General features: G+C 47.3%; 48 non-coding genes and 31 pseudogenes across 48 annotated transcripts; all 79 read right to left on the bottom strand.

Moving 5' to 3' along the window:
• Window positions 1-876: 876 nt before the first annotated feature.
• Window positions 877-995, bottom strand: LOC135763667 (5S ribosomal RNA; annotated as a pseudogene).
• A 122-nt stretch (window positions 996-1,117) lies between these two features.
• Window positions 1,118-1,236, bottom strand: LOC135764251 (5S ribosomal RNA). The gene has a single exon (XR_010539801.2). It is a non-coding gene; the product is annotated as a 5S ribosomal RNA (ribosomal RNA).
• Window positions 1,237-1,361: 125 nt separating this feature from the next.
• LOC135763056 (5S ribosomal RNA) lies at window positions 1,362-1,480 on the bottom strand (annotated as a pseudogene).
• Window positions 1,481-1,600: 120 nt separating this feature from the next.
• On the bottom strand, window positions 1,601-1,719 carry LOC135723899 (5S ribosomal RNA). Its single transcript, XR_010523581.1, has one exon. It is a non-coding gene; the product is annotated as a 5S ribosomal RNA (ribosomal RNA).
• A 155-nt stretch (window positions 1,720-1,874) lies between these two features.
• On the bottom strand, window positions 1,875-1,993 carry LOC135722173 (5S ribosomal RNA). Its single transcript, XR_010521917.1, has one exon. It is a non-coding gene; the product is annotated as a 5S ribosomal RNA (ribosomal RNA).
• A 125-nt stretch (window positions 1,994-2,118) lies between these two features.
• LOC135722172 (5S ribosomal RNA) lies at window positions 2,119-2,237 on the bottom strand. Its single transcript, XR_010521916.1, has one exon. It is a non-coding gene; the product is annotated as a 5S ribosomal RNA (ribosomal RNA).
• Window positions 2,238-2,363: 126 nt separating this feature from the next.
• Window positions 2,364-2,482, bottom strand: LOC135726830 (5S ribosomal RNA; annotated as a pseudogene).
• Window positions 2,483-2,607: 125 nt separating this feature from the next.
• Window positions 2,608-2,726, bottom strand: LOC135726041 (5S ribosomal RNA; annotated as a pseudogene).
• A 125-nt stretch (window positions 2,727-2,851) lies between these two features.
• On the bottom strand, window positions 2,852-2,970 carry LOC135725322 (5S ribosomal RNA; annotated as a pseudogene).
• Window positions 2,971-3,090: 120 nt separating this feature from the next.
• Window positions 3,091-3,209, bottom strand: LOC135725838 (5S ribosomal RNA; annotated as a pseudogene).
• A 125-nt stretch (window positions 3,210-3,334) lies between these two features.
• Window positions 3,335-3,453, bottom strand: LOC135722171 (5S ribosomal RNA). Its single transcript, XR_010521915.1, has one exon. It is a non-coding gene; the product is annotated as a 5S ribosomal RNA (ribosomal RNA).
• Window positions 3,454-3,579: 126 nt separating this feature from the next.
• LOC135722169 (5S ribosomal RNA) lies at window positions 3,580-3,698 on the bottom strand. The gene has a single exon (XR_010521914.1). It is a non-coding gene; the product is annotated as a 5S ribosomal RNA (ribosomal RNA).
• A 127-nt stretch (window positions 3,699-3,825) lies between these two features.
• On the bottom strand, window positions 3,826-3,944 carry LOC135726284 (5S ribosomal RNA; annotated as a pseudogene).
• A 125-nt stretch (window positions 3,945-4,069) lies between these two features.
• Window positions 4,070-4,188, bottom strand: LOC135722168 (5S ribosomal RNA). The gene has a single exon (XR_010521913.1). It is a non-coding gene; the product is annotated as a 5S ribosomal RNA (ribosomal RNA).
• A 125-nt stretch (window positions 4,189-4,313) lies between these two features.
• On the bottom strand, window positions 4,314-4,432 carry LOC135725321 (5S ribosomal RNA; annotated as a pseudogene).
• Window positions 4,433-4,552: 120 nt separating this feature from the next.
• Window positions 4,553-4,671, bottom strand: LOC135723898 (5S ribosomal RNA). The gene has a single exon (XR_010523580.1). It is a non-coding gene; the product is annotated as a 5S ribosomal RNA (ribosomal RNA).
• A 125-nt stretch (window positions 4,672-4,796) lies between these two features.
• On the bottom strand, window positions 4,797-4,915 carry LOC135722167 (5S ribosomal RNA). Its single transcript, XR_010521912.1, has one exon. It is a non-coding gene; the product is annotated as a 5S ribosomal RNA (ribosomal RNA).
• Window positions 4,916-5,040: 125 nt separating this feature from the next.
• LOC135723717 (5S ribosomal RNA) lies at window positions 5,041-5,159 on the bottom strand. The gene has a single exon (XR_010523406.1). It is a non-coding gene; the product is annotated as a 5S ribosomal RNA (ribosomal RNA).
• Window positions 5,160-5,279: 120 nt separating this feature from the next.
• Window positions 5,280-5,398, bottom strand: LOC135726116 (5S ribosomal RNA; annotated as a pseudogene).
• Window positions 5,399-5,524: 126 nt separating this feature from the next.
• On the bottom strand, window positions 5,525-5,643 carry LOC135723470 (5S ribosomal RNA). Its single transcript, XR_010523174.1, has one exon. It is a non-coding gene; the product is annotated as a 5S ribosomal RNA (ribosomal RNA).
• Window positions 5,644-5,769: 126 nt separating this feature from the next.
• Window positions 5,770-5,888, bottom strand: LOC135723630 (5S ribosomal RNA). Its single transcript, XR_010523324.1, has one exon. It is a non-coding gene; the product is annotated as a 5S ribosomal RNA (ribosomal RNA).
• Window positions 5,889-6,013: 125 nt separating this feature from the next.
• Window positions 6,014-6,132, bottom strand: LOC135722165 (5S ribosomal RNA). Its single transcript, XR_010521910.1, has one exon. It is a non-coding gene; the product is annotated as a 5S ribosomal RNA (ribosomal RNA).
• Window positions 6,133-6,258: 126 nt separating this feature from the next.
• Window positions 6,259-6,377, bottom strand: LOC135726283 (5S ribosomal RNA; annotated as a pseudogene).
• Window positions 6,378-6,502: 125 nt separating this feature from the next.
• LOC135762236 (5S ribosomal RNA) lies at window positions 6,503-6,621 on the bottom strand. The gene has a single exon (XR_010538798.2). It is a non-coding gene; the product is annotated as a 5S ribosomal RNA (ribosomal RNA).
• Window positions 6,622-6,746: 125 nt separating this feature from the next.
• LOC135763216 (5S ribosomal RNA) lies at window positions 6,747-6,865 on the bottom strand (annotated as a pseudogene).
• Window positions 6,866-6,985: 120 nt separating this feature from the next.
• On the bottom strand, window positions 6,986-7,104 carry LOC135763341 (5S ribosomal RNA; annotated as a pseudogene).
• Window positions 7,105-7,229: 125 nt separating this feature from the next.
• LOC135762453 (5S ribosomal RNA) lies at window positions 7,230-7,348 on the bottom strand. The gene has a single exon (XR_010539008.1). It is a non-coding gene; the product is annotated as a 5S ribosomal RNA (ribosomal RNA).
• Window positions 7,349-7,474: 126 nt separating this feature from the next.
• On the bottom strand, window positions 7,475-7,593 carry LOC135764259 (5S ribosomal RNA). Its single transcript, XR_010539810.1, has one exon. It is a non-coding gene; the product is annotated as a 5S ribosomal RNA (ribosomal RNA).
• A 126-nt stretch (window positions 7,594-7,719) lies between these two features.
• LOC135764260 (5S ribosomal RNA) lies at window positions 7,720-7,838 on the bottom strand. The gene has a single exon (XR_010539811.1). It is a non-coding gene; the product is annotated as a 5S ribosomal RNA (ribosomal RNA).
• Window positions 7,839-7,963: 125 nt separating this feature from the next.
• On the bottom strand, window positions 7,964-8,082 carry LOC135761871 (5S ribosomal RNA). The gene has a single exon (XR_010538448.2). It is a non-coding gene; the product is annotated as a 5S ribosomal RNA (ribosomal RNA).
• Window positions 8,083-8,207: 125 nt separating this feature from the next.
• On the bottom strand, window positions 8,208-8,326 carry LOC135763344 (5S ribosomal RNA; annotated as a pseudogene).
• Window positions 8,327-8,446: 120 nt separating this feature from the next.
• LOC135762687 (5S ribosomal RNA) lies at window positions 8,447-8,565 on the bottom strand. The gene has a single exon (XR_010539233.1). It is a non-coding gene; the product is annotated as a 5S ribosomal RNA (ribosomal RNA).
• A 126-nt stretch (window positions 8,566-8,691) lies between these two features.
• Window positions 8,692-8,810, bottom strand: LOC135764263 (5S ribosomal RNA). The gene has a single exon (XR_010539813.1). It is a non-coding gene; the product is annotated as a 5S ribosomal RNA (ribosomal RNA).
• Window positions 8,811-12,814: 4,004 nt separating this feature from the next.
• On the bottom strand, window positions 12,815-12,933 carry LOC135763059 (5S ribosomal RNA; annotated as a pseudogene).
• A 120-nt stretch (window positions 12,934-13,053) lies between these two features.
• LOC135762688 (5S ribosomal RNA) lies at window positions 13,054-13,172 on the bottom strand. Its single transcript, XR_010539234.1, has one exon. It is a non-coding gene; the product is annotated as a 5S ribosomal RNA (ribosomal RNA).
• A 125-nt stretch (window positions 13,173-13,297) lies between these two features.
• Window positions 13,298-13,416, bottom strand: LOC135764264 (5S ribosomal RNA). The gene has a single exon (XR_010539814.1). It is a non-coding gene; the product is annotated as a 5S ribosomal RNA (ribosomal RNA).
• A 125-nt stretch (window positions 13,417-13,541) lies between these two features.
• Window positions 13,542-13,660, bottom strand: LOC135763679 (5S ribosomal RNA; annotated as a pseudogene).
• A 120-nt stretch (window positions 13,661-13,780) lies between these two features.
• On the bottom strand, window positions 13,781-13,899 carry LOC135763152 (5S ribosomal RNA; annotated as a pseudogene).
• A 126-nt stretch (window positions 13,900-14,025) lies between these two features.
• LOC135761990 (5S ribosomal RNA) lies at window positions 14,026-14,144 on the bottom strand. Its single transcript, XR_010538561.2, has one exon. It is a non-coding gene; the product is annotated as a 5S ribosomal RNA (ribosomal RNA).
• Window positions 14,145-14,269: 125 nt separating this feature from the next.
• Window positions 14,270-14,388, bottom strand: LOC135762326 (5S ribosomal RNA). Its single transcript, XR_010538884.2, has one exon. It is a non-coding gene; the product is annotated as a 5S ribosomal RNA (ribosomal RNA).
• A 125-nt stretch (window positions 14,389-14,513) lies between these two features.
• On the bottom strand, window positions 14,514-14,632 carry LOC135764265 (5S ribosomal RNA; annotated as a pseudogene).
• A 120-nt stretch (window positions 14,633-14,752) lies between these two features.
• Window positions 14,753-14,871, bottom strand: LOC135763789 (5S ribosomal RNA; annotated as a pseudogene).
• A 126-nt stretch (window positions 14,872-14,997) lies between these two features.
• On the bottom strand, window positions 14,998-15,116 carry LOC135762689 (5S ribosomal RNA). The gene has a single exon (XR_010539235.2). It is a non-coding gene; the product is annotated as a 5S ribosomal RNA (ribosomal RNA).
• Window positions 15,117-15,241: 125 nt separating this feature from the next.
• LOC135764266 (5S ribosomal RNA) lies at window positions 15,242-15,360 on the bottom strand (annotated as a pseudogene).
• Window positions 15,361-15,480: 120 nt separating this feature from the next.
• On the bottom strand, window positions 15,481-15,599 carry LOC135764267 (5S ribosomal RNA; annotated as a pseudogene).
• A 122-nt stretch (window positions 15,600-15,721) lies between these two features.
• On the bottom strand, window positions 15,722-15,840 carry LOC135724305 (5S ribosomal RNA). Its single transcript, XR_010523973.1, has one exon. It is a non-coding gene; the product is annotated as a 5S ribosomal RNA (ribosomal RNA).
• Window positions 15,841-15,965: 125 nt separating this feature from the next.
• Window positions 15,966-16,084, bottom strand: LOC135764268 (5S ribosomal RNA; annotated as a pseudogene).
• A 120-nt stretch (window positions 16,085-16,204) lies between these two features.
• On the bottom strand, window positions 16,205-16,323 carry LOC135764269 (5S ribosomal RNA). The gene has a single exon (XR_010539819.2). It is a non-coding gene; the product is annotated as a 5S ribosomal RNA (ribosomal RNA).
• A 125-nt stretch (window positions 16,324-16,448) lies between these two features.
• LOC135763477 (5S ribosomal RNA) lies at window positions 16,449-16,567 on the bottom strand (annotated as a pseudogene).
• Window positions 16,568-16,687: 120 nt separating this feature from the next.
• LOC135763363 (5S ribosomal RNA) lies at window positions 16,688-16,806 on the bottom strand. The gene has a single exon (XR_012337623.1). It is a non-coding gene; the product is annotated as a 5S ribosomal RNA (ribosomal RNA).
• A 126-nt stretch (window positions 16,807-16,932) lies between these two features.
• Window positions 16,933-17,051, bottom strand: LOC135723430 (5S ribosomal RNA). The gene has a single exon (XR_010523135.1). It is a non-coding gene; the product is annotated as a 5S ribosomal RNA (ribosomal RNA).
• A 125-nt stretch (window positions 17,052-17,176) lies between these two features.
• Window positions 17,177-17,295, bottom strand: LOC135722157 (5S ribosomal RNA). The gene has a single exon (XR_010521902.1). It is a non-coding gene; the product is annotated as a 5S ribosomal RNA (ribosomal RNA).
• A 125-nt stretch (window positions 17,296-17,420) lies between these two features.
• LOC135722156 (5S ribosomal RNA) lies at window positions 17,421-17,539 on the bottom strand. The gene has a single exon (XR_010521901.1). It is a non-coding gene; the product is annotated as a 5S ribosomal RNA (ribosomal RNA).
• A 125-nt stretch (window positions 17,540-17,664) lies between these two features.
• LOC135722155 (5S ribosomal RNA) lies at window positions 17,665-17,783 on the bottom strand. The gene has a single exon (XR_010521900.1). It is a non-coding gene; the product is annotated as a 5S ribosomal RNA (ribosomal RNA).
• A 125-nt stretch (window positions 17,784-17,908) lies between these two features.
• Window positions 17,909-18,027, bottom strand: LOC135762327 (5S ribosomal RNA; annotated as a pseudogene).
• Window positions 18,028-18,147: 120 nt separating this feature from the next.
• LOC135761981 (5S ribosomal RNA) lies at window positions 18,148-18,266 on the bottom strand. The gene has a single exon (XR_010538552.2). It is a non-coding gene; the product is annotated as a 5S ribosomal RNA (ribosomal RNA).
• A 126-nt stretch (window positions 18,267-18,392) lies between these two features.
• On the bottom strand, window positions 18,393-18,511 carry LOC135764272 (5S ribosomal RNA). Its single transcript, XR_010539822.2, has one exon. It is a non-coding gene; the product is annotated as a 5S ribosomal RNA (ribosomal RNA).
• A 125-nt stretch (window positions 18,512-18,636) lies between these two features.
• On the bottom strand, window positions 18,637-18,755 carry LOC135763790 (5S ribosomal RNA; annotated as a pseudogene).
• A 120-nt stretch (window positions 18,756-18,875) lies between these two features.
• LOC135762691 (5S ribosomal RNA) lies at window positions 18,876-18,994 on the bottom strand (annotated as a pseudogene).
• A 122-nt stretch (window positions 18,995-19,116) lies between these two features.
• LOC135724303 (5S ribosomal RNA) lies at window positions 19,117-19,235 on the bottom strand. Its single transcript, XR_010523971.1, has one exon. It is a non-coding gene; the product is annotated as a 5S ribosomal RNA (ribosomal RNA).
• A 125-nt stretch (window positions 19,236-19,360) lies between these two features.
• On the bottom strand, window positions 19,361-19,479 carry LOC135762897 (5S ribosomal RNA; annotated as a pseudogene).
• Window positions 19,480-19,599: 120 nt separating this feature from the next.
• LOC135762329 (5S ribosomal RNA) lies at window positions 19,600-19,718 on the bottom strand. Its single transcript, XR_010538887.2, has one exon. It is a non-coding gene; the product is annotated as a 5S ribosomal RNA (ribosomal RNA).
• Window positions 19,719-19,843: 125 nt separating this feature from the next.
• On the bottom strand, window positions 19,844-19,962 carry LOC135762533 (5S ribosomal RNA; annotated as a pseudogene).
• A 120-nt stretch (window positions 19,963-20,082) lies between these two features.
• On the bottom strand, window positions 20,083-20,201 carry LOC135763524 (5S ribosomal RNA). Its single transcript, XR_012337622.1, has one exon. It is a non-coding gene; the product is annotated as a 5S ribosomal RNA (ribosomal RNA).
• A 126-nt stretch (window positions 20,202-20,327) lies between these two features.
• On the bottom strand, window positions 20,328-20,446 carry LOC135764275 (5S ribosomal RNA). The gene has a single exon (XR_010539825.2). It is a non-coding gene; the product is annotated as a 5S ribosomal RNA (ribosomal RNA).
• A 125-nt stretch (window positions 20,447-20,571) lies between these two features.
• Window positions 20,572-20,690, bottom strand: LOC135763060 (5S ribosomal RNA). Its single transcript, XR_012337468.1, has one exon. It is a non-coding gene; the product is annotated as a 5S ribosomal RNA (ribosomal RNA).
• Window positions 20,691-20,815: 125 nt separating this feature from the next.
• On the bottom strand, window positions 20,816-20,934 carry LOC135762692 (5S ribosomal RNA). The gene has a single exon (XR_010539238.2). It is a non-coding gene; the product is annotated as a 5S ribosomal RNA (ribosomal RNA).
• Window positions 20,935-21,059: 125 nt separating this feature from the next.
• Window positions 21,060-21,178, bottom strand: LOC135762400 (5S ribosomal RNA). Its single transcript, XR_010538957.2, has one exon. It is a non-coding gene; the product is annotated as a 5S ribosomal RNA (ribosomal RNA).
• A 125-nt stretch (window positions 21,179-21,303) lies between these two features.
• On the bottom strand, window positions 21,304-21,422 carry LOC135764276 (5S ribosomal RNA; annotated as a pseudogene).
• A 120-nt stretch (window positions 21,423-21,542) lies between these two features.
• Window positions 21,543-21,661, bottom strand: LOC135764278 (5S ribosomal RNA; annotated as a pseudogene).
• Window positions 21,662-21,787: 126 nt separating this feature from the next.
• Window positions 21,788-21,906, bottom strand: LOC135763480 (5S ribosomal RNA). Its single transcript, XR_012337467.1, has one exon. It is a non-coding gene; the product is annotated as a 5S ribosomal RNA (ribosomal RNA).
• Window positions 21,907-22,031: 125 nt separating this feature from the next.
• LOC135764032 (5S ribosomal RNA) lies at window positions 22,032-22,150 on the bottom strand. The gene has a single exon (XR_012337466.1). It is a non-coding gene; the product is annotated as a 5S ribosomal RNA (ribosomal RNA).
• A 125-nt stretch (window positions 22,151-22,275) lies between these two features.
• On the bottom strand, window positions 22,276-22,394 carry LOC135764279 (5S ribosomal RNA). Its single transcript, XR_010539828.2, has one exon. It is a non-coding gene; the product is annotated as a 5S ribosomal RNA (ribosomal RNA).
• A 124-nt stretch (window positions 22,395-22,518) lies between these two features.
• Window positions 22,519-22,637, bottom strand: LOC135763682 (5S ribosomal RNA; annotated as a pseudogene).
• Window positions 22,638-22,757: 120 nt separating this feature from the next.
• LOC135724713 (5S ribosomal RNA) lies at window positions 22,758-22,876 on the bottom strand. Its single transcript, XR_010524374.1, has one exon. It is a non-coding gene; the product is annotated as a 5S ribosomal RNA (ribosomal RNA).
• Window positions 22,877-23,002: 126 nt separating this feature from the next.
• On the bottom strand, window positions 23,003-23,121 carry LOC135725180 (5S ribosomal RNA). Its single transcript, XR_010524825.1, has one exon. It is a non-coding gene; the product is annotated as a 5S ribosomal RNA (ribosomal RNA).
• A 126-nt stretch (window positions 23,122-23,247) lies between these two features.
• LOC135722149 (5S ribosomal RNA) lies at window positions 23,248-23,366 on the bottom strand. The gene has a single exon (XR_010521894.1). It is a non-coding gene; the product is annotated as a 5S ribosomal RNA (ribosomal RNA).
• A 125-nt stretch (window positions 23,367-23,491) lies between these two features.
• On the bottom strand, window positions 23,492-23,610 carry LOC135722148 (5S ribosomal RNA). Its single transcript, XR_010521893.1, has one exon. It is a non-coding gene; the product is annotated as a 5S ribosomal RNA (ribosomal RNA).
• Window positions 23,611-23,736: 126 nt separating this feature from the next.
• LOC135761869 (5S ribosomal RNA) lies at window positions 23,737-23,855 on the bottom strand (annotated as a pseudogene).
• Window positions 23,856-23,966: the final 111 nt, after the last annotated feature.

Raw genomic sequence — 23,966 nt, 5'->3', positions numbered from 1 at the left:
GGTCCTGTAAATGGTATACAATACAGACCCGTTTGCCACTGAACCTGCATTAACGACGACAGTGGGGCCTCCAGCCTTAGTCAAACGGTTGGTATGTATGGTCGGGTTGCGTTTTTCGCGCTTTCGTGTGTCTTGTGAATAGTATGCCATACAGACCCGTTTGCCACTGAACCTGCATTAACGACGACAGTGGGGCCTCCAGCCTTAGTCAAACGGGTTGGCACGTATGGTCGGGTTGCGATTTTGGCGCTATCGTAAGTCTTATGAATAGTATGCCATACAGACCCGTTTGCCACTGAACCTGCATTAACGACGACAGTGGGGCTTCCGGCCTTAGTCAAACGGGTTAACACGTATGGTCGGGTTGCGACGTTTTTGGCGTTTTCTCCTGGTCCTGTAAATGGTATACAATATAGACCCGTTTGCCACTGAACCTGCATTAACGACGACAGTGGGGCTTTAGGCCTTAGTCAAACGGGTCGTCAGGTTTCATTTTCTCTTAAAGATCGGAAGGTGACCCTTATTTACCATATATACCCTCGCATTGGGCCCGCCAATTTGCTAAATCCTCAACTGTGGATAACATAATTATGCCGCAATATTTAGTCTGTCTGGAACTAAGCTGAGTTAAACCACATCACTGTGTGACACTTCAATACATATCCCACTCCCATCCAAGTACTAACCAGGCCCGACCCTGCTTGGCTTACGAGATCAGACGAGAGCGGGCGTGCTCAGGGTGGCGTGGCCGTAAGCGAGTGCTGACTTGATTCGAGAGACACTTCAAAACTAATGTGGCAACGCCATGCCATGGGAGAACGCTTACAGAAAGGACGCATTCATGGGAAAAATGACATAAATAATTAATTAATTTAATTCTTACAGCACCAGGTATTCCCAGGCGGTCTCCCATCCAAGTACTAACCAGGCCCGACCCTGCTTGGCTTCCGAGATCAGACGAGAGCGGGCGTGCTCAGGGTGGTGTGACCGTAAACGAGTGCTGACTCGATTCGAGAGACACTTCAAGGCTAATGTGGCAACGCAATGACATCGGTAAATGGTTACAGAAAGGACGCATTCATGGGAAAAAATGACATAAAAAAAATAATTAATTAATTGCTTACAGCACCTGGTATTCCCAGGCGGTCTCCCATCCAAGTACTAACCAGGCCCGACCCTGCTTGGCTTCCGAGATCAGACGAGAGCGGGCTTGCTCAGGGTGGTGTGGCCGTAAGCGAGTGCTGACTCGCTTCGATAGACACTTCAAGACTTATGTGGCAACGCCATGACATCAGTGAACGCTTACAGAAAGATCGCATTCATGGGAAAAAATGACATAAAAAAATAATTAATTAATTAAATGCTTAGAGCACCTGGTATTCCCAGGCGGTCTCCCATCCAAGTACTAACCAGGCCCGACCCTGCTTGGCTTACGAGATCAGACGAGAGCGGGCGTGCTCAGGGTGGCGTGGCCGTAAGCGAGTGCTGACTTGATTCGAGAGACACTTCAAAACTAATGTGGCAACGCCATGCCATGGGAGAACGCTTACAGAAAGGACGCATTCATGGGAAAAATGACATAAATAATTAATTAATTTAATTCTTACAGCACCAGGTATTCCCAGGCGGTCTCCCATCCAAGTACTAACCAGGCCCGACCCTGCTTGGCTTCCGAGATCAGACGAGAGCGGGCGTGCTCAGGGTGGTGTGGCCGTAAGCGAGTGCTGACTCGCTTCGATAGACACTTCAAGACTTATGTGGCAACGCCATGACATCAGTGAACGCTTACAGAAAGATCGCATTCATGGGAAAAAATGACATAAAAAAATAATTAATTAATTAAATGACATAAAAAAAATAATTAATTAATTAAATGCTTACAGCACCTGGTATTCCCAGGCGGTCTCCCATCCAAGTACTAACCAGGCCCGACCCTGCTTGGCTTCCGAGATCAGACGAGAGCGGGCGTGCTCAGGGTGGTGTGGCCGTAAGCGAGTGCTGACTCGCTTCGAAAGACACTTCAAGACTTATGTGGCAACGCCATGACATCAGTGAACGCTTACAGAAAGATCGCATTCATGGGAAAAAATGACATAAAAAAATAATTAATTAATTAAATGCTTACAGCACCTGGTATTCCCAGGCGGTCTCCCATCCAAGTACTAACCAGGCCCGACCCTGCTTGGCTTCCGAGATCAGACGAGAGCGGGCGTGCTCAGGGTGGTGTGGCCGTAAGCGAGTGCTGACTCGATTCGAGAGACACTTCAAGGCTAATGTGGCAATGCAATGACATCGGTAAATGGTTACAGAAAGGACGCATTCATGGGAAAAAATGACATAAAAAAAAATATTAATTAATTAAATGCTTACAGCACCTGGTATACCCAGGCGGTCTCCCATCCAAGTACTAACCAGGACCGACCCTGCTTGGCTTCCGAGATGAGACGAGAGCGGGCGTGCTCAGGGTGGTGTGGCCGTAAGCGAGTGCAGACTCGATTCGAGAGACACTTCAAAACTAATGTGGCAACGCCATGCCATGGGAGAACGCTTACAGAAAGGACGCATTCATGGGAAAATATGACATAAATAAATATTTAATTAATTAAATGCTTACAGCACCTGGTATTCCCAGGCGGTCTCCCATCCAAGTACTAACCAGGCCGGACTCTGCTTGGCTTCCGAGATCAGACGAGAGCGGGCGTGCTCAGGGTGGTGTGGCCGTAAGCGAGTGCAGACTCGAATCGACAGACACTTCAAGACTTATGTGGCAACGCCATGACATCAGTGAACGCTTACAGAAAGAACGCATTCATGGGAAAAAATGACATAAATAAATATTTAATTAATTAAATGCTTACAGCACCTGGTATTCCCAGGCAATCTCCCATCCAAGTACTAACCAGGCCCGACCCTGCTTGGCTTCCGAGATCAGACGAGAGCGGGCGTGCTCAGGGTGGTGTGGCCGTAAGCGAGTGCGGACTTGATTCGAGAGACACTTCAAAACTAATGTGGCAACGGCATGCCATGGGAGAACGCTTACAGAAAGGACGCATTCATGGGAAAAATGACATAAAAAATTAATTAATTAAATTCTTACAGCACCAGGTATTCCCAGGCGGTCTCCCATCCAAGTACTAACCAGGCCCGACCCTGCTTGGCTTCCGAGATCAGACGAGAGCGGGCGTGCTCAGGGTGGTGCGGCCGTAAACGAGTGCTGACTCGATTCGAGAGACACTTCAAGGCTAATGTGGCAACGCAATGACATCGGTAAATGGTTACAGAAAGGACGCATTCATGGGAAAAAATGATATAAAAAAATAATTAATTAATTAAATGCTTACAGCACCTGGTATTCCCAGGCGGTCTCCCATCCAAGTACTAACCAGGCCCGACCCTGCTTGGCTTCCGAGATCAGACGAGAGCGGGCGTGCTCAGGGTGGTGTGGCCGTAAGCGAGTGCTGACTCGCTTCGATAGACACTTCAAGACTTATGTGGCAACGCCATGACATCAGTGAACGCTTACAGAAAGGTCGCATTCATGGGAAAAAATGACATAAAAAAATAATTTATTAATATAAATGCTTACAGCACCTGGTATTCCCAGGCGGTCTCCCATCCAAGTACTAACCAGGCCCGACCCTGCTTGGCTTCCGAGATCAGACGAGAGCGGGCGTGCTCAGGGTGGTGTGGCCGTAAGCGAGTGCTGACTCGATTCGAGAGACACTTCAAGGCTAATGTGTTAACGCAATGACATCGGTAAATGGTTGCAGAAAGGACGCATTCATGGGAAAAAATGACATAAAAAAAAATTATTAATTAATTAAATGCTTACAGCACCTGGTATTCCCAGGCGGTCTCCCATCCAAGTACTAACCAGGACCGACCCTGCTTGGCTTCCGAGATGAGACGAGAGCGGGCGTGCTCAGGGTGGTGTGGCCGTAAGCGAGTGCAGACTCGATTCGAGAGACACTTCAAAACTAATGTGGCAACGCCATGCCATGGGAGAACGCTTACAGAAAGGACGCATTCATGGGAAAATATGACATAAATAAATATTTAATTAATTAAATGCTTACAGCACCTGGTATTCCCAGGCGGTCTCCCATCCAAGTACTAACCAGGCCCGACCCTGCTTGGCTTCCGAGATCAGACGAGAGCGGGCGTGCTCAGGGTGGTGTGGCCGTAAGCGAGTGCAGACTCGAATCGACAGACACTTCAAGACTTATGTGGCAACGCCATGACATCAGTGAACGCTTACAGAAAGAACGCATTCATGGGAAAAAATGACATCAATAAATATTTAATTAATTAAATGCTTACAGCACCTGGTATTCCCAGGCAATCTCCCATCCAAGTACTAACCAGGCCCGACCCTGCTTGGCTTCCGAGATCAGACGAGAGCGGGCGTGCTCAGGGTGGTGTGGCCGTAAGCGAGTGCGGACTTGATTCGAGAGACACTTCAAAACTAATGTGGCAACGGCATGCCATGGGAGAACGCTTACAGAAAGGACGCATTCATGGGAAAAATGACATAAAAAATTAATTAATTAAATTCTTACAGCACCAGGTATTCCCAGGCGGTCTCCCATCCAAGTACTAACCAGGCCCGACCCTGCTTGGCTTCCGAGATCAGACGAGAGCGGGCGTGCTCAGGGTGGTGTGGCCGTAAGCGAGTGCTGACTCGATTCGAGAGACACTTCAAGGCTAATGTGGCAACGCAATGACATCGGTAAATGGTTACAGAAAGGACGCATTCATGGGAAAATATGACATAAATAAATATTTAATTAATTAAATGCTTACAGCACCTGGTATTCCCAGGCGGTCTCCCATCCAAGTACTAACCAGGCCCGACCCTGCTTGGCTTCCGAGATCAGACGAGAGCGGGCGTGCTCAGGGTGGTGTGGCCGTAAGCGAGTGCTGACTCGCTTCGATAGACACTTCAAGACTTATGTGGCAACGACATGACATCAGTGAACGCTTACAGAAAGATCGCATTCATGGGAAAAAATGACATAAAAAAATAATTAATTAATTAAATGCTTACAGCACCTGGTATTCCCAGGCGGTCTCCCATCCAAGTACTAACCAGGCCCGACCCTGCTTGGCTTCCGAGATCAGACGAGAGCGGGCGTGCTCAGGGTGGCGTGGCCGTAAGCGAGTGCTGACTTGATTCGAGAGACACTTCAAAACTAATGTGGCAACGCCATGCCATGGGAGAACGCTTACAGAAAGGACGCATTCATGGGAAAAATGACATAAATAATTAATTAATTTAATTCTTACAGCACCAGGTATTCCCAGGCGGTCTCCCATCCAAGTACTAACCAGGCCCGACCCTGCTTGGCTTCCGAGATCAGACGAGAGCGGGCGTGCTCAGGGTGTTGTGGCCGTAAACGAGTGCTGACTCGATTCGAGAGACACTTCAAGGCTAATGTGGCAACGCAATGACATCGGTAAATGGTTACAGAAAGGACGCATTCATGGGAAAAAATGACATAAAAAAAATAATTAATTAATTAAATGCTTACAGCACCTGGTATTCCCAGGCGGTCTCCCATCCAAGTACTAACCAGGCCCGACCCTGCTTGGCTTCCGAGATCAGACGAGAGCGGGCGTGCTCAGGGTGGTGTGGCCGTAAACGAGTGCTGACTCGATTCGAGAGACACTTCAAGGCTAATGTGGCAACGCAATGACATCGGTAAATGGTTACAGAAAGGACGCATTCATGGGAAAAAATGACATAAAAAAAATAATTAATTAATTAAATGCTTACAGCACCTGGTATTCCCAGGCGGTCTCCCATCCAAGTACTAACTAGGCCCGACCCTGCTTGGCTTCCGAGATCAGACGAGAGCGGGTGTGCTCAGGGTGGTGTGGCCGTAAGCGAGTGCTGACTCGCTTCGAAAGACACTTCAAGACTTATGTGGCAACGCCATGACATCAGTGAACGCTTACAGAAAGATCGCATTCATGGGAAAAAATGACATAAAAAAATAATTAATTAATTAAATGCTTACAGCACCTGGTATTCCCAGGCGGTCTCCCATCCAAGTACTAACCAGGCCCGACCCTGCTTGGCTTCCGAGATCAGACGAGAGCGGGCGTGCTCAGGGTGGTGTGGCCGTAAGCGAGTGCTGACTCGATTCGAGAGACACTTCAAGGCTAATGTGGCAATGCAATGACATCGGTAAATGGTTACAGAAAGGACGCATTCATGGGAAAAAATGACATAAAAAAAATTATTAATTAATTAAATGCTTACAGCACCTGGTATTCCCAGGCGGTCTCCCATCCAAGTACTAACCAGGACCGACCCTGCTTGGCTTCCGAGATGAGACGAGAGCGGGCGTGCTCAGGGTGGTGTGGCCGTAAGCGAGTGCAGACTCGATTCGAGAGACACTTCAAAACTAATGTGGCAACGCCATGCCATGGGAGAACGCTTACAGAAAGGACGCATTCATGGGAAAATATGACATAAATAAATATTTAATTAATTAAATGCTTACAGCACCTGGTATTCCCAGGCGGTCTCCCATCCAAGTACTAACCAGGCCCGACCCTGCTTGGCTTCCGAGATCAGACGAGAGCGGGCGTGCTCAGGGTGGTGTGGCCGTAAGCGAGTGCAGACTCGAATCGACAGACACTTCAAGACTTATGTGGCAACGCCATGACATCAGTGAACGCTTACAGAAAGAACGCATTCATGGGAAAAAATGACATAAATAAATATTTAATTAATTAAATGCTTACAGCACCTGGTATTCCCAGGCAATCTCCCATCCAAGTACTAACCAGGCCCGACCCTGCTTGGCTTCCGAGATCAGACGAGAGCGGGCGTGCTCAGGGTGGTGTGGCCGTAAGCGAGTGCGGACTTGATTCGAGAGACACTTCAAAACTAATGTGGCAACGGCATGCCATGGGAGAACGCTTACAGAAAGGACGCATTCATGGGAAAAATGACATAAAAAATTAATTAATTAAATTCTTACAGCACCAGGTATTCCCAGGCGGTCTCCCATCCAAGTACTAACCAGGCCCGACCCTGCTTGGCTTCCGAGATCAGACGAGAGCGGGCGTGCTCAGGGTGGTGCGGCCGTAAGCGAGTGCTGACTCGCTTCGATAGACACTTCAAGACTTATGTGGCAACGCCATGACATCAGTGAACGCTTACAGAAAGATCGCATTCATGGGAAAAAATGACATAAAAAAATAATTAATTAATTAAATGCTTACAGCACCTGGTATTCCCAGGAGGTCTCCCATCCAAGTACTAACCAGGCCCGACCCTGCTTGGCTTACGAGATCAGACGAGAGCGGGCGTGCTCAGGGTGGTGTGGCCGTAAGCGAGTGCTGACTCAATTCGAGAGACACTTCAATACTTATGTGGCAACGCCATGACATCAGTGAACGCTTACAGAAAGGTCGCATTCATGGGAAAAAATGACATAAAAAAATAATTTATTAATATAAATGCTTACAGCACCTGGTATTCCCAGGCGGTCTCCCATCCAAGTACTAACCAGGCCCGACCCTGCTTGGCTTCCGAGATCAGACGAGAGCGGGCGTGCTCAGGGTGGTGTGGCCGTAAGCGAGTGCTGACTCGATTCGAGAGACACTTCAAGGCTAATGTGGCAACGCAATGACATCGGTAAATGGTTGCAGAAAGGACGCATTCATGGGAAAAAATGACATAAAAAAAATTATTAATTAATTAAATGCTTACAGCACCTGGTATTCCCAGGCGGTCTCCCATCCAAGTACTAACCAGGCCCGACCCTGCTTGGCTTCCGAGATCAGACGAGAGCGGGCGTGCTCAGGGTGGTGTGGCCGTAAGCGAGTGCAGACTCGATTCGAGAGACACTTCAAAACTAATGTGGCAACGCCATGCCATGGGAGAACGCTTACAGAAAGGACGCATTCATGGGAAAATATGACATAAATAAATATTTAATTAATTAAATGCTTACAGCACCTGGTATTCCCAGGCGGTCTCCCATCCAAGTACTAACCAGGCCCGACCCTGCTTGGCTTCCGAGATCAGACGAGAGCGGGCGTGCTCAGGGTGGTGTGGCCGTAAGCGAGTGCCGACTCGAATCGACAGACACTTCAAGACTTATGTGGCAACGCCATGACATCAGTGAACGCTTACAGAAAGAACGCATTCATGGGAATAAATGACATAAATAAATATTTAATTAATTAAATGCTTACAGCACCTGGTATTCCCAGGCAATCTCCCATCCAAGTACTAACCAGGCCCGACCCTGCTTGGCTTCCGAGATCAGACGAGAGCGGGCGTGCTCAGGGTGGTGTGGCCGTAAGCGAGTGCGGACTTGATTCGAGAGACACTTCAAAACTAATGTGGCAACGGCATGCCATGGGAGAATGCTTACAGAAAGGACGCATTCATGGGAAAAATGACATAAAAAATTAATTAATTAAATTCTTACAGCACCAGGTATTCCCAGGCGGTCTCCCATCCAAGTACTAACCAGGCCCGACCCTGCTTGGCTTCCGAGATCAGACGAGAGCGGGCGTGCTCAGGGTGGTGTGGCCGTAAACGAGTGCTGACTCGATTCGAGAGACACTTCAAGGCTAATGTGGCAACGCAATGACATCGGTAAATGGTTACAGAAAGGACGCATTCATGGGAAAAAATGACATAAAAAAAATAATTAATTAATTAAATGCTTACAGCACCTGGTATTCCCAGGCGGTCTCCCATCCAAGTACTAACCAGGCCCGACCCTGCTTGGCTTCCGAGATCAGACGAGAGCGGGCGTGCTCAGGGTGGTGTGGCCGTAAGCGAGTGCTGACTCGCTTCGATAGACACTTCAAGACTTATGTGGCAACGCCATGACATCAGTGAACGCTTACAGAAAGGTCGCATTCATGGGAAAAAATGACATAAAAAAATAATTTATTAATATAAATGCTTACAGCACCTGGTATTCCCAAGCAAGTTCCCCTCCAAGTACCTAAGCGATCGTCAGCCGTCCAATGGTTGAGCAGAGCTGAGCAGCGATCAGCCAATGGTTGAGCAATGCTGAGCAGCGACAGCCAATGGTTGAGCAATGCTGAGCAGAGCTCGCGCTCAACGGACCAATCATTGAGCGAGGATCGGAAAACGTCATCTAATTTATTCAGGACTGGTAAATATTCACATTGGAGTCGGTGTCATTGAGGAGCGATTCGACTGTGTTTATTTACTCACACAGGTACGTTTGTTATGTTTGTGTGCCAAGTAGTGAATGAAACACGATATGTTTTTTGATAATTTGCCTGATATTCAAGGTTTTACATGATAATATCTCGTTAGCGCCGTACTGACACCACCGATTGACTAGGCTAGCACCACTTGTTTACATTAAAATAGCTAAGTTTGATATCTGAAATGCGTTTAAAATGCGACCAGATTATTGATTTTACATGTTGAGACCTTGACAAATGTATTATTACTTTGTGGACTCGAAATGTAAAGCTTAAATATGGTTATATTAAATAATATATATTTTATATTAAACGAATGCACTGAAAATGAATTAATGAGCTGCCAGTCGCCGATGAAATGACCTAAAAATCCCTGGAAATTCTTCAAAAACGTGATCAGACTCACTTCTTAAGACCATAGAGATGTTGTTACAACAGTGTGGAGTTTAAATTCACTGTGTAAATATGCTTTAGAAGTGTAAACTTGTCAATGATCAATGTGATCATATGGAACAGACTGACTGTTAAAATACCACATAATGAATGTTCTGCATTGTTTTTATAGATTCTCAAGGGAAGATCTACAACGACGGCCAGGGCACCATGCAGTACGTCACCAGCGTGCTGAATGAGTGGGGTCAGTTCTTGACCACGGTGGTGGTGGAGTCCGGGTCCGAGCGGTGTTACGCACACATGGCCAGAGGTCTGGTCGCCAGCTTTTGCCGTGCCAACGCTCCTGCTCCAAAGGTTGTGTACGAGGACAACAACTGCTGTCGGTGAGTTCAATAACAGTTGAAACCTATGATGAAATGGATAATTAAACATGTAACACACCTACACAAAATGTCATGATATCATTTTCAGTGACAACGGATTCAGAACAGCCCAGAAGACCAAGTTTGCTGCATGAGGTACGCTCAGGCAGCACATGTGACCGAGGACAGTCGACTGCTCTACCTCCTCCTCCAAGATGCTGAAGAACCGAGCACCGGACAATCAGCTAACCTCCCCCAGCCAGGTCACGGCTTCTTTGAAGGGACAGTATAAGAGGATTGCAGAGTGAGTCCGAGACAACCCCATCCTCGGCGGTCTCCCCACTCCACTGCCCAACTTGAACGCCAAGTCCTTTTCGACCTTCACTGCCACGGAGGAGAAAAATGCCAACTACGGGGTGATGGTACTGTTGAAGGTGATGCCTCACCTGAAAGTGCTGTCTGATGCACCGTTCCCGGAAGCTCCTGTGCTGCCAACATCCCTCACAACGCCAGACCGGCCTCAGGTCCAATACCAGCACGTTCATCACGAGGCTGGAAAAAGGCGTGGTGAGAAGCGGGGGTAAGTTGTCAAAAGCACTTTGTTTCACCTGTTGGCTGTGGAGAGCAAATAGCACACATGTCATATCAATACTCATTACATGTTTATTTTATATTTCCAGATTATTTGTTGAAGAGCCAAAGCCTGTGTCTTCTGTGAACCAGCCCGTTCAGCCCATGGCGTCGTCCTCCTCCACTCGGCCAAAGCCTGCTGTGCCCACCACCATTCTGCCAAGGCCTGCTGCGTCCACCCACCTCCGGCCAAAGCCTGCTGTGCCCACCTATGGATCACCCCGTATCGTCAGCACCCATACTGCTGGTTTTCCCCGCACAGCCGCAGGTTCCCCCGTCTTGTTTCGTGGGCCATCGTGCAGCCAGGAGCTTTGTACCTCCAGCACCAACAGTCAAGGCATTCATGCCGAATAAGTCCTTGCAGCCATGTGGGGCTTGCCACATGGCTAATTGTGGTGGACAGTGGAAGAGGTACACACCTTCCAAGGACAAAGTGGCTGAAAGCACCCAGAAGATATTTTCCTACTGTCCATACACTGGGAAATCCACCACATCTGGGTTTGACAATGTGGTGTACGAGTTAGAAAAGAGGAGAACTGTGTAAATAACTATAAATAACTGTGTAAATAACTTACCTGTGTGATGCCACTTCTCCTGTGCCATCTGTAGGAGAGAGAAAAAGGCTTGTTTGTTTGTTTGTTTGTTTGTTTAAGGCTTCAGCAAGTACAATCTATTTATTTATATAGTTCAAAAGTAAAAAAAATGCACTTTACAGTTTTGCTTAAGAATGTTCTTGTATTTGTTTTTATTATGATTTATGTTGCTGTTAAAGTGCACTTTGTAGTATCTTTTTTTTTATACAAACATGTTCTGGCCTATGTTCGATATCAAGGCCAATCTAACCTCATTAATTTTAACTTTAATCAGTTCCGACCTAACACAATCAGTTTACATACCCTTTAGTGGTTGTTCATGTTCAGATAATCTGTGTTTTTGTCATGCGTGTTGTTTGTTTGTCTTTGTCAGCTTCATATCTTTGTGATGTTTGTATGTCTTTGTCTGCTTATGTTTAACCAAAGTTTGCCAAAGGAAACACACAAAAAAATGTAACAGACAGGAATTGCTTGAGCCTTTATTTGTTGATTGGTGATCTGAGTTTTTGGATAATTCTGTTTGGATAAACCGGGCTTTGGCCTGTACAAACCAATTGTTAATTTTTATCTTAAGTACAAGTTTGTGTTTTTAATTGTTAAAGGTATTGCAGAGGATTTTCTTTTTCCAGGTGGATCATCAAGACTATTGGTCCTCTTAGTTGTCAATCAGGAGTGTTGCGCAATTGCATTTTTTTTAAAAGTGGAGAAGGTGGTTCTTTTCTAAAATTCGAGAAAATCCTCTGTTACACCTTTAAGTGTTTTTGATTCTTATTAATGTTATTTATGTGTGCGTGTCCTTGTGATGTTTGTATGTCTGTCAGCTCCATGTTTAACTAAATGTTTGCAAATGGTAGTAAATGTTTGTCTCTCATCCTGTCTCGTGTTCTAGCTCGTAGATCTGTACCTTGTTGTGGTGAGAGACCTTTAAACTAAACAGATCTTGTTTACTTGTGTTTCATGCATTGCTTTTTAAATGAAACACATTCTGGGTGAAAAATAAAAGTTGTAAAGGTATTTCAAGTGTGTTGGAGTCTCTGTACTGTATGCTTGGGTTTCAGAAGGGGTGGGATAGTGTAAAAAAAAACATTTAAGCAATTAAAAGTCTTCCAGACAAAGTGAGAGTAAATTAATACAGTACAACCTTTCCTAATTCAGCCCAAAAAATGTAACACTTGCACACTTTTTCACTTGACTATATGAATCTCATCACCAGCTACATCAACTCAACCTATGAAAATAATAAACAAAACATTCAACAGATTAGTGGATTTTAATAAATTAGGCCTGTAAATGTACAATTTATATAAACAACACTTCAGTAGTTGACACCATCCGTTTTGATCACTTTCGATCGATCCCAGGGTTGAGCAATATGTACTTGCAGGGGTCATGAGCCATTCCCAGGCGGTCTCCCATCCAAGTACTAACCAGGCCCGACCCTGCTTGGCTTCCGAGATCAGACGAGAGCGGGCGTGCTCAGGGTGGTGTGGCCGTAAGCGAGTGCCGACTCGAATCGACAGACACTTCAAGACTTATGTGGCAACGCCATGACATCAGTGAACGCTTACAGAAAGAACGCATTCATGGGAAAAAATGACATAAATAAATATTTAATTAATTAAATGCTTACAGCACCTGGTATTCCCAGGCAATCTCCCATCCAAGTACTAACCAGGCCCGACCCTGCTTGGCTTCCGAGATCAGACGAGAGCGGGCGTGCTCAGGGTGGTGTGGCCGTAAGCGAGTGCGGACTTGATTCGAGAGACACTTCAAAACTAATGTGGCAACGGCATGCCATGGGAGAACGCTTACAGAAAGGACGCATTCATGGGAAAAATGACATAAAAAATTAATTAATTAAATTCTTACAGCACCAGGTATTCCCAGGCGGTCTCCCATCCAAGTACTAACCAGGCCCGACCCTGCTTGGCTTCCGAGATCAGACGAGAGCGGGCGTGCTCAGGGTGGTGTGGCCGTAAACGAGTTCTGACTCGATTCGAGAGACACTTCAAGGCTAATGTGACAACGCAATGACATCGGTAAATGGTTACAGAAAGGACGCATTCATGGGAAAAAATGACATAAAAAAATAATTAATTAATTAAATGCTTACAGCACCTGGTATTCCCAGGCGGTCTCCCATCCAAGTACTAACCAGGCCCGACCCTGCTTGGCTTCCGAGATCAGACGAGAGCGGGCGTGCTCAGGGTGGTGTGGCCGTAAGCGAGTGCTGACTCGCTTCGATAGACACTTCAAGACTTATGTGGCAACGCCATGACATCAGTGAACGCTTACAGAAAGATCGCATTCATGGGAAAAAATGACATAAAAAAATAATTAATTAATTAAATGCTTAGAGCACCTGGTATTCCCAGGCGGTCTCCCATCCAAGTACTAACCAGGCCCGACCCTGCTTGGCTTACGAGATCAGACGAGAGCGGGCGTGCTCAGGGTGGCGTGGCCGTAAGCGAGTGCTGACTTGATTCGAGAGACACTTCAAAACTAATGTGGCAACGCCATGCCATGGGAGAACGCTTACAGAAAGGACGCATTCATGGGAAAAATGACATAAATAATTAATTAATTTAATTCTTACAGCACCAGGTATTCCCAGGCGGTCTCCCATCCAAGTACTAACCAGGCCCGACCCTGCTTGGCTTCCGAGATCAGACGAGAGCGGGCGTGCTCAGGGTGGTGTTGCCGTAAACGAGTGCTGACTCGATTCGAGAGACACTTCAAGGCTAATGTGGCAACGCAATGACATCGGTAAATGGTTACAGAAAGGATGCATTCATGGGAAAAAATGACATAAAAAAAATAATTAATTAATTAAATGCTTACAGCACCTGGTATTCCCAGGCGGTCTCCCATCCAAGTACTAACCAGGCCCGACCCTGCTTGGCTTCCGGGATCAGACGAGAGCGGGCGTGCTCAGGGTGGTGTGGCCGTAAGCGAGTGCTGACTCGATTCGAGAGACACTTCAAGGCTAATGTGGCAACGCAATGACATCGGTAAATGGTTACAGAAAGGACGCATTCATGGGAAAATATGACATAAATAAATATTTAATTAATTAAATGCTTACAGCACCTGGTATTCCCAGGCGGTCTCCCATCCAAGTACTAACCAGGCCCAACCCTGCTTGGCTTCCGAGATCAGACGAGAGCGGGCGTGCTCAGGGTGGTGTGGCCGTAAGCGAGTGCCGACTCGAATCGACAGACACTTCAAGACTTATGTGGCAACGCCATGACATCAGTGAACGCTTACAGAAATAACGCATTCATGGGAAAAAATGACATAAATAAATATTTAATTAATTAAATGCTTACAGCACCTGGTATTCCCAGGCAATCTCCCATCCAAGTACTAACCAGGCCCGACCCTGCTTGGCTTCCGAGATCAGACGAGAGCGGGCGTGCTCAGGGTGGTGTGGCCGTAAGCGAGTGCGGACTTGATTCGAGAGACACTTCAAAACTAATGTGGCAACGGCATGCCATGGGAGAACGCTTTCAGAAAGGACGCATTCATGGGAAAAATGACATAAAAAATTAATTAATTAAATTCTTACAGCACCAGGTATTCCCAGGCGGTCTCCCATCCAAGTACTAACCAGGCCCGACCCTGCTTGGCTTCCGAGATCAGACGAGAGCGGGCGTGCTCAGGGTGGTGTGACCGTAAACAAGTGCTGACTCGATTCGAGAGACACTTCAAGGCTAATGTGGCAATGCAATGACATCGGTAAATGGTTACAGAAAGGACGCATTCATGGGAAAAAATGACATAAAAAAAATAATTAATTAATTAAATGCTTACAGCACCTGGTATTCCCAGGCGGTCTCCCATCCAAGTACTAACCAGGCCCGACCCTGCTTGGCTTCCGAGATCAGACGAGAGCGGGCTTGCTCAGGGTGGTGTGGCCGTAAGCGAGTGCTGACTCGCTTCGATAGACACTTCAAGACTTATGTGGCAACGCCATGACATCAGTGAACGCTTACAGAAAGATCGCATTCATGGGAAAAAATGACATAAAAAAATAATTAATTAATTAAATGCTTAGAGCACCTGGTATTCCCAGGCGGTCTCCCATCAAAGTACTAACCAGGCCCGACCCTGCTTGGCTTACGAGATCAGACGAGAGCGGGCGTGCTCAGGGTGGCGTGGCCGTAAGCGAGTGCTGACTTGATTCGAGAGACACTTCAAAACTAATGTGGCAACGCCATGCCATGGGAGAACGCTTACAGAAAGGACGCATTCATGGGAAAAATGACATAAATAATTAATTAATTTAATTCTTACAGCACCAGGTATTCCCAGGCGGTCTCCCATCCAAGTACTAACCAGGCCCGACCCTGCTTGGCTTCCGAGATCAGACGAGAGCGGGCGTGCTCAGGGTGGTGTGACCGTAAACGAGTGCTGACTCGATTCGAGAGACACTTCAAGGCTAATGTGGCAACGCAATGACATCGGTAAATGGTTACAGAAAGGACGCATTCATGGGAAAAAATGACATAAAAAAAATAATTAATTAATTGCTTACAGCACCTGGTATTCCCAGGCGGTCTCCCATCCAAGTACTAACCAGGCCCGACCCTGCTTGGCTTCCGAGATCAGACGAGAGCGGGCTTGCTCAGGGTGGTGTGGCCGTAAGCGAGTGCTGACTCGCTTCGATAGACACTTCAAGACTTATGTGGCAACGCCATGACATCAGTGAACGCTTACAGAAAGATCGCATTCATGGGAAAAAATGACATAAAAAAATAATTAATTAATTAAATGCTTAGAGCACCTGGTATTCCCAGGCGGTCTCCCATCCAAGTACTAACCAGGCCCGACCCTGCTTGGCTTACGAGATCAGACGAGAGCGGGCGTGCTCAGGGTGGCGTGGCCGTAAGCGAGTGCTGACTTGATTCGAGAGACACTTCAAAACTAATGTGGCAACGCCATGCCATGGGAGAACGCTTACAGAAAGGACGCATTCATGGGAAAAATGACATAAATAATTAATTAATTTAATTCTTACAGCACCAGGTATTCCCAGGCGGTCTCCCATCCAAGTACTAACCAGGCCCGACCCTGCTTGGCTTCCGAGATCAGACGAGAGCGGGCGTGCTCAGGGTGGTGTGGCCGTAAGCGAGTGCTGACTCGCTTCGATAGACACTTCAAGACTTATGTGGCAACGCCATGACATCAGTGAACGCTTACAGAAAGATCGCATTCATGGGAAAAAATGACATAAAAAAATAATTAATTAATTAAATGCTTAGAGCACCTGGTATTCCCAGGCGGTCTCCCATCCAAGTACTAACCAGGCCCGACCCTGCTTGGCTTACGAGATCAGACGAGAGCGGGCGTGCTCAGGGTGGCGTGGCCGTAAGCGAGTGCTGACTTGATTCGAGAGACACTTCAAAACTAATGTGGCAACGCCATGCCATGGGAGAACGCTTACAGAAAGGACGCATTCATGGGAAAAATGACATAAATAATTAATTAATTTAATTCTTACAGCACCAGGTATTCCCAGGCGGTCTCCCATCCAAGTACTAACCAGGCCCGACCCTGCTTGGCTTCCGAGATCAGACGAGAGCGGGCGTGCTCAGGGTGGTGTGGCCGTAAACGAGTGCTGACTCGATTCGAGAGACACTTCAAGGCTAATGTGGCAACGCAATGACATCGGTAAATGGTTACAGAAAGGATGCATTCATGGGAAAAAATGACATTAAAAAAATAATTAATTAATTAAATGCTTACAGCACCTGGTATTCCCAGGCGGTCTCCCATCCAAGTACTAACCAGGCCCGACCCTGCTTGGCTTCCGGGATCAGACGAGAGCGGGCGTGCTCAGGGTGGTGTGGCCGTAAGCGAGTGCTGACTCGATTCGAGAGACACTTCAAGGCTAATGTGGCAACGCAATGACATCGGTAAATGGTTACAGAAAGGACGCATTCATGGGAAAATATGACATAAATAAATATTTAATTAATTAAATGCTTACAGCACCTGGTATTCCCAGGCGGTCTCCCATCCAAGTACTAACCAGGCCCGACCCTGCTTGGCTTCCGAGATCAGACGAGAGCGGGCGTGCTCAGGGTGGTGTGGCCGTAAGCGAGTGCTGACTCGCTTCGATAGACACTTCAAGACTTATGTGGCAACGCCATGACATCGGTGAACGCTTACAGAAAGATCGCATTCATGGGAAAAAATGACATAAAAAAATAATTAATTAATTAAATGCTTACAGCACCTGGTATTCCCAGGCGGTCTCCCATCCAAGTACTAACCAGGCCCGACCCTGCTTGGCTTCCGAGATCAGACGAGAGCGGGCGTGCTCAGGGTGGTGTGGCCGTAAGCGAGTGCTGACTCGATTCGAGAGACACTTCAAGGCTAATGTGGCAACGCCATGCCATGGGAGAACGCTTACAGAAAGGACGCATTCATGGGAAAATATGACATAAATAAATATTTAATTAATTAAATGCTTACAGCACCTGGTATTCCCAGGCGGTCTCCCATCCAAGTACTAACCAGGCCCGACCCTGCTTGGCTTCCGAGATCAGACGAGAGCGGGCGTGCTCAGGGTGGTGTGGCCGTAAGCGAGTGCCGACTCGAATCGACAGACACTTCAAGACTTATGTGGCAACGCCATGACATCAGTGAACGCTTACAGAAATAACGCATTCATGGGAAAAAATGACATAAATAAATATTTAATTAATTAAATGCTTACAGCACCTGGTATTCCCAGGCAATCTCCCATCCAAGTACTAACCAGGCCCGACCCTGCTTGGCTTCCGAGATCAGACGAGAGCGGGCGTGCTCAGGGTGGTGTGGCCGTAAGCGAGTGCGGACTTGATTCGAGAGACACTTCAAAACTAATGTGGCAACGGCATGCCATGGGAGAACGCTTTCAGAAAGGACGCATTCATGGGAAAAATGACATAAAAAATTAATTAATTAAATTCTTACAGCACCAGGTATTCCCAGGCGGTCTCCCATCCAAGTACTAACCAGGCCCGACCCTGCTTGGCTTCCGAGATCAGATGAGAGCGGGCGTGCTCAGGGTGGTGTGACCGTAAACAAGTGCTGACTCGATTCGAGAGACACTTCAAGGCTAATGTGGCAACGCAATGACATCGGTAAATGGTTACAGAAAGGACGCATTCATGGGAAAAAATGACATAAAAAAAATAATTAATTAATTAAATGCTTACAGCACCTGGTATTCCCAGGCGGTCTCCCATCCAAGTACTAACCAGGCCCGACCCTGCTTGGCTTCCGAGATCAGACGAGAGCGGGCTTGCTCAGGGTGGTGTGGCCGTAAGCGAGTGCTGACTCGCTTCGATAGACACTTCAAGACTTATGTGGCAACGCCATGACATCAGTGAACGCTTACAGAAAGATCGCATTCATGGGAAAAAATGACATAAAAAAATAATTAATTAATTAAATGCTTAGAGCACCTGGTATTCCCAGGCGGTCTCCCATCAAAGTACTAACCAGGCCCGACCCTGCTTGGCTTACGAGATCAGACGAGAGCGGGCGTGCTCAGGGTGGCGTGGCCGTAAGCGAGTGCTGACTTGATTCGAGAGACACTTCAAAACTAATGTGGCAACGCCATGCCATGGGAGAACGCTTACAGAAAGGACGCATTCATGGGAAAAATGACATAAATAATTAATTAATTTAATTCTTACAGCACCAGGTATTCCCAGGCGGTCTCCCATCCAAGTACTAACCAGGCCCGACCCTGCTTGGCTTCCGAGATCAGACGAGAGCGGGCGTGCTCAGGGTGGTGTGACCGTAAACGAGTGCTGACTCGATTCGAGAGACACTTCAAGGCTAATGTGGCAACGCAATGACATCGGTAAATGGTTACAGAAAGGACGCATTCATGGGAAAAAATGACATAAAAAAAATAATTAATTAATTGCTTACAGCACCTGGTATTCCCAGGCGGTCTCCCATCCAAGTACTAACCAGGCCCGACCCTGCTTGGCTTCCGAGATCAGACGAGAGCGGGCTTGCTCAGGGTGGTGTGGCCGTAAGCGAGTGCTGACTCGCTTCGATAGACACTTCAAGACTTATGTGGCAACGCCATGACATCAGTGAACGCTTACAGAAAGATCGCATTCATGGGAAAAAATGACATAAAAAAATAATTAATTAATTAAATGCTTAGAGCACCTGGTATTCCCAGGCGGTCTCCCATCCAAGTACTAACCAGGCCCGACCCTGCTTGGCTTACGAGATCAGACGAGAGCGGGCGTGCTCAGGGTGGCGTGGCCGTAAGCGAGTGCTGACTTGATTCGAGAGACACTTCAAAACTAATGTGGCAACGCCATGCCATGGGAGAACGCTTACAGAAAGGACGCATTCATGGGAAAAATGACATAAATAATTAATTAATTTAATTCTTACAGCACCAGGTATTCCCAGGCGGTCTCCCATCCAAGTACTAACCAGGCCCGACCCTGCTTGGCTTCCGAGATCAGACGAGAGCGGGCGTGCTCAGGGTGGTGTGGCCGTAAGCGAGTGCTGACTCGCTTCGATAGACACTTCAAGACTTATGTGGCAACGCCATGACATCAGTGAACGCTTACAGAAAGATCGCATTCATGGGAAAAAATGACATAAAAAAATAATTAATTAATTAAATGCTTAGAGCACCTGGTATTCCCAGGCGGTCTCCCATCCAAGTACTAACCAGGCCCGACCCTGCTTGGCTTACGAGATCAGACGAGAGCGGGCGTGCTCAGGGTGGCGTGGCCGTAAGCGAGTGCTGACTTGATTCGAGAGACACTTCAAAACTAATGTGGCAACGCCATGCCATGGGAGAACGCTTACAGAAAGGACGCATTCATGGGAAAAATGACATAAATAATTAATTAATTTAATTCTTACAGCACCAGGTATTCCCAGGCGGTCTCCCATCCAAGTACTAACCAGGCCCGACCCTGCTTGGCTTCCGAGATCAGACGAGAGCGGGCGTGCTCAGGGTGGTGTGGCCGTAAACGAGTGCTGACTCGATTCGAGAGACACTTCAAGGCTAATGTGGCAACGCAATGACATCGGTAAATGGTTACAGAAAGGACGCATTCATGGGAAAAAATGACATAAAAAAAATAATTAATTAATTAAATGCTTACAGCACCTGGTATTCCCAGGCGGTCTCCCATCCAAGTACTAACCAGGCCCGACCCTGCTTGGCTTCCGGGATCAGACGAGAGCGGGCGTGCTCAGGGTGGTGTGGCCGTAAGCGAGTGCTGACTCGATTCGAGAGACACTTCAAGGCTAATGTGGCAACGCAATGACATCGGTAAATGGTTACAGAAAGGACGCATTCATGGGAAAATATGACATAAATAAATATTTAATTAATTAAATGCTTACAGCACCTGGTATTCCCAGGCGGTCTCCCATCCAAGTACTAACCAGGCCCGACCCTGCTTGGCTTCCGAGATCAGACGAGAGCGGGCGTGCTCAGGGTGGTGTGGCCGTAAGCGAGTGCTGACTCGCTTCGATAGACACTTCAAGACTTATGTGGCAACGCCATGACATCGGTGAACGCTTACAGAAAGATCGCATTCATGGGAAAAAATGACATAAAAAAATAATTAATTAATTAAATGCTTACAGCACCTGGTATTCCCAGGCGGTCTCCCATCCAAGTACTAACCAGGCCCGACCCTGCTTGGCTTCCGAGATCAGACGAGAGCGGGCGTGCTCAGGGTGGTGTGGCCGTAAGCGAGTGCTGACTCGATTCGAGAGACACTTCAAGGCTAATGTGGCAACGCCATGCCATGGGAGAACGCTTACAGAAAGGACGCATTCATGGGAAAATATGACATAAATAAATATTTAATTAATTAAATGCTTACAGCACCTGGTATTCCCAGGCGGTCTCCCATCCAAGTACTAACCAGGCCCGACCCTGCTTGGCTTCCGAGATCAGACGAGAGCGGGCGTGCTCAGGGTGGTGTGGCCGTAAGTGAGTGCCGACTCGAATCGACAGACACTTCAAGACTTATGTGGCAACGCCATGACATCAGTGAACGCTTACAGAAATAACGCATTCATGGGAAAAAATGACATAAATAAATATTTAATTAATTAAATGCTTACAGCACCTGGTATTCCCAGGCAATCTCCCATCCAAGTACTAACCAGGGCCGACCCTGCTTGGCTTCCGAGATCAGACGAGAGCGGGCGTGCTCAGGGTGGTGTGGCCGTAAGCGAGTGCGGACTTGATTCGAGAGACACTTCAAAACTAATGTGGCAACGGCATGCCATGGGAGAACGCTTTCAGAAAGGACGCATTCATGGGAAAAATGACATAAAAAATTAATTAATTAAATTCTTACAGCACCAGGTATTCCCAGGCGGTCTCCCATCCAAGTACTAACCAGGCCCGACCCTGCTTGGCTTCCGAGATCAGACGAGAGCGGGCGTGCTCAGGGTGGTGTGACCGTAAACGAGTGCTGACTCGATTCGAGAGACACTTCAAGGCTAATGTGGCAACGCAATGACATCGGTAAATGGTTACAGAAAGGACGCATTCATGGGAAAAAATGACATAAAAAAAATAATTAATTAATTAAATGCTTACAGCACCTGGTATTCCCAGGCGGTCTCCCATCCAAGTACTAACCAGGCCCGACCCTGCTTGGCTTCCGAGATCAGACGAGAGCGGGCGTGCTCAGGGTGGTGTGGCCGTAAGCGAGTGCTGACTCGCTTCGATAGACACTTCAAGACTTATGTGGCAACGACATGACATCAGTGAACGCTTACAGAAAGATCGCATTCATGGGAAAAAATGACATAAAAAAATAATTAATTAATTAAATGCTTACAGCACCTGGTATTCCCAGGCGGTCTCCCATCCAAGTACTAACCAGGCCCGACCCTGCTTGGCTTCCGAGATCAGACGAGAGCGGGCGTGCTCAGGGTGGTGTGGCCGTAAGCGAGTGCTGACTCGATTCGAGAGACACTTCAAGGCTAATGTGGCAACGCAATGACATCGGAAAATGGTTACAGAAAGGACGCATTCATGGGAAAAAATGACATAAAAAAATAATTAATTAATTAAATGCTTACAGCACCTGGTATTCCCAGGCGGTCTCCCATCCAAGTACTAACCAGGCCCGACCCTGCTTGGCTTCCGAGATCAGAAGAGAGCGGGAGTGCTTAGGGTGGTGTGGCCGTAAGCGAGTGCTGACTCGCTTCGATAGACACTTCAAGACTTATGTGGCAACGCCATGACATCAGTGAACGCTTACAGAAAGATCGCATTCATGGGAAAAAATGACATAAAAAATAATTAATTAATTAAATGCTTACAGCACCTGGTATTCCCAGGCGGTCTCCCATCCAAGTACTAACCAGGCCCGACCCTGCTTGGCTTACGAGATCAGACGAGAGCGGGCGTGCTCAGGGTGGCGTGGCCGTAAGCGAGTGCTGACTTGATTCGAGAGACACTTCAAAACTAATGTGGCAACGCCATGCCATGGGAGAACGCTTACAGAAAGGACGCATTCATGGGAAAAATGACATAAATAATTAATTAATTTAATTCTTACAGCACCAGGTATTCCCAGGCGGTCTCCCATCCAAGTACTAACCAGGCCCGACCCTGCTTGGCTTCCGAGATCAGACGAGAGCGGGCGTGCTCAGGGTGGTGTGGCCGTAAACGAGTGCTGACTCGATTCGAGAGACACTTCAAGTCTAATGTGGCAACGCAATGACATCGGTAAATGGTTACAGAAAGGACGCATTCATGGGAAAAAATGACATAAAAAAAATAATTAATTAATTAAATGCTTACAGCACCTGGTATTCCCAGGCGGTCTCCCATCCAAGTACTAACCAGGCCAGACCCTGCTTGGCTTCCGAGATCAGATGAGAGCGGGCGTGCTCAGGGTGGTGTGGCCGTAAACGAGTGCTGACTCGATTCGAGAGACACTTCAAGGCTAATGTGGCAACGCAATGACATCGGTAAATGGTTACAGAAAGGACGCATTCATGGGAAAAAATGACATAAAAAAAATAATTAATTAATTAAATGCTTACAGCACCTGGTATTCCCAGGCGGTCTCCCATCCAAGTACTAACCAGGCCCGACCCTGCTTGGCTTCCGAGATCAGACGAGAGCGGGCGTGCTCAGGGTGGTGTGGCCGTAAGCGAGTGCTGACTCGCTTCGAAAGACACTTCAAGACTTATGTGGCAACGCCATGACATCAGTGAACGCTTACAGAAAGATCGCATTCATGGGAAAAAATGACATAAAAAAATAATTAATTAATTAAATGCTTACAGCACCTGGTATTCCCAGGCGGTCTCCCATCCAAGTACTAACCAGGCCCGACCCTGCTTGGCTTCCGAGATCAGACGAGAGCGGGCGTGCTCAGGGTGGTGTGGCCGTAAGCGAGTGCTGACTCGATTCGAGAGACACTTCAAGGCTAATGTGGCAATGCAATGACATCGGTAAATGGTTACAGAAAGGACGCATTCATGGGAAAAAATGACATAAAAAAAAATATTAATTAATTAAATGCTTACAGCACCTGGTATTCCCAGGCGGTCTCCCATCCAAGTACTAACCAGGACCGACCCTGCTTGGCTTCCGAGATGAGACGAGAGCGGGCGTGCTCAGGGTGGTGTGGCCGTAAGCGAGTGCAGACTCGATTCGAGAGACACTTCAAAACTAATGTGGCAACGCCATGCCATGGGAGAACGCTTACAGAAAGGACGCATTCATGGGAAAATATGACATAAATAAATA

Source organism: Paramisgurnus dabryanus, chromosome 9 (genome assembly GCF_030506205.2).
Source record: "Paramisgurnus dabryanus chromosome 9, PD_genome_1.1, whole genome shotgun sequence".
In the NCBI taxonomy this organism is placed as follows: domain Eukaryota; kingdom Metazoa; phylum Chordata; class Actinopteri; order Cypriniformes; family Cobitidae; genus Paramisgurnus; species Paramisgurnus dabryanus.
Note: the sequence above shows the minus strand (reverse complement) of the source record. Positions and strands in the feature narration are given on the sequence as shown.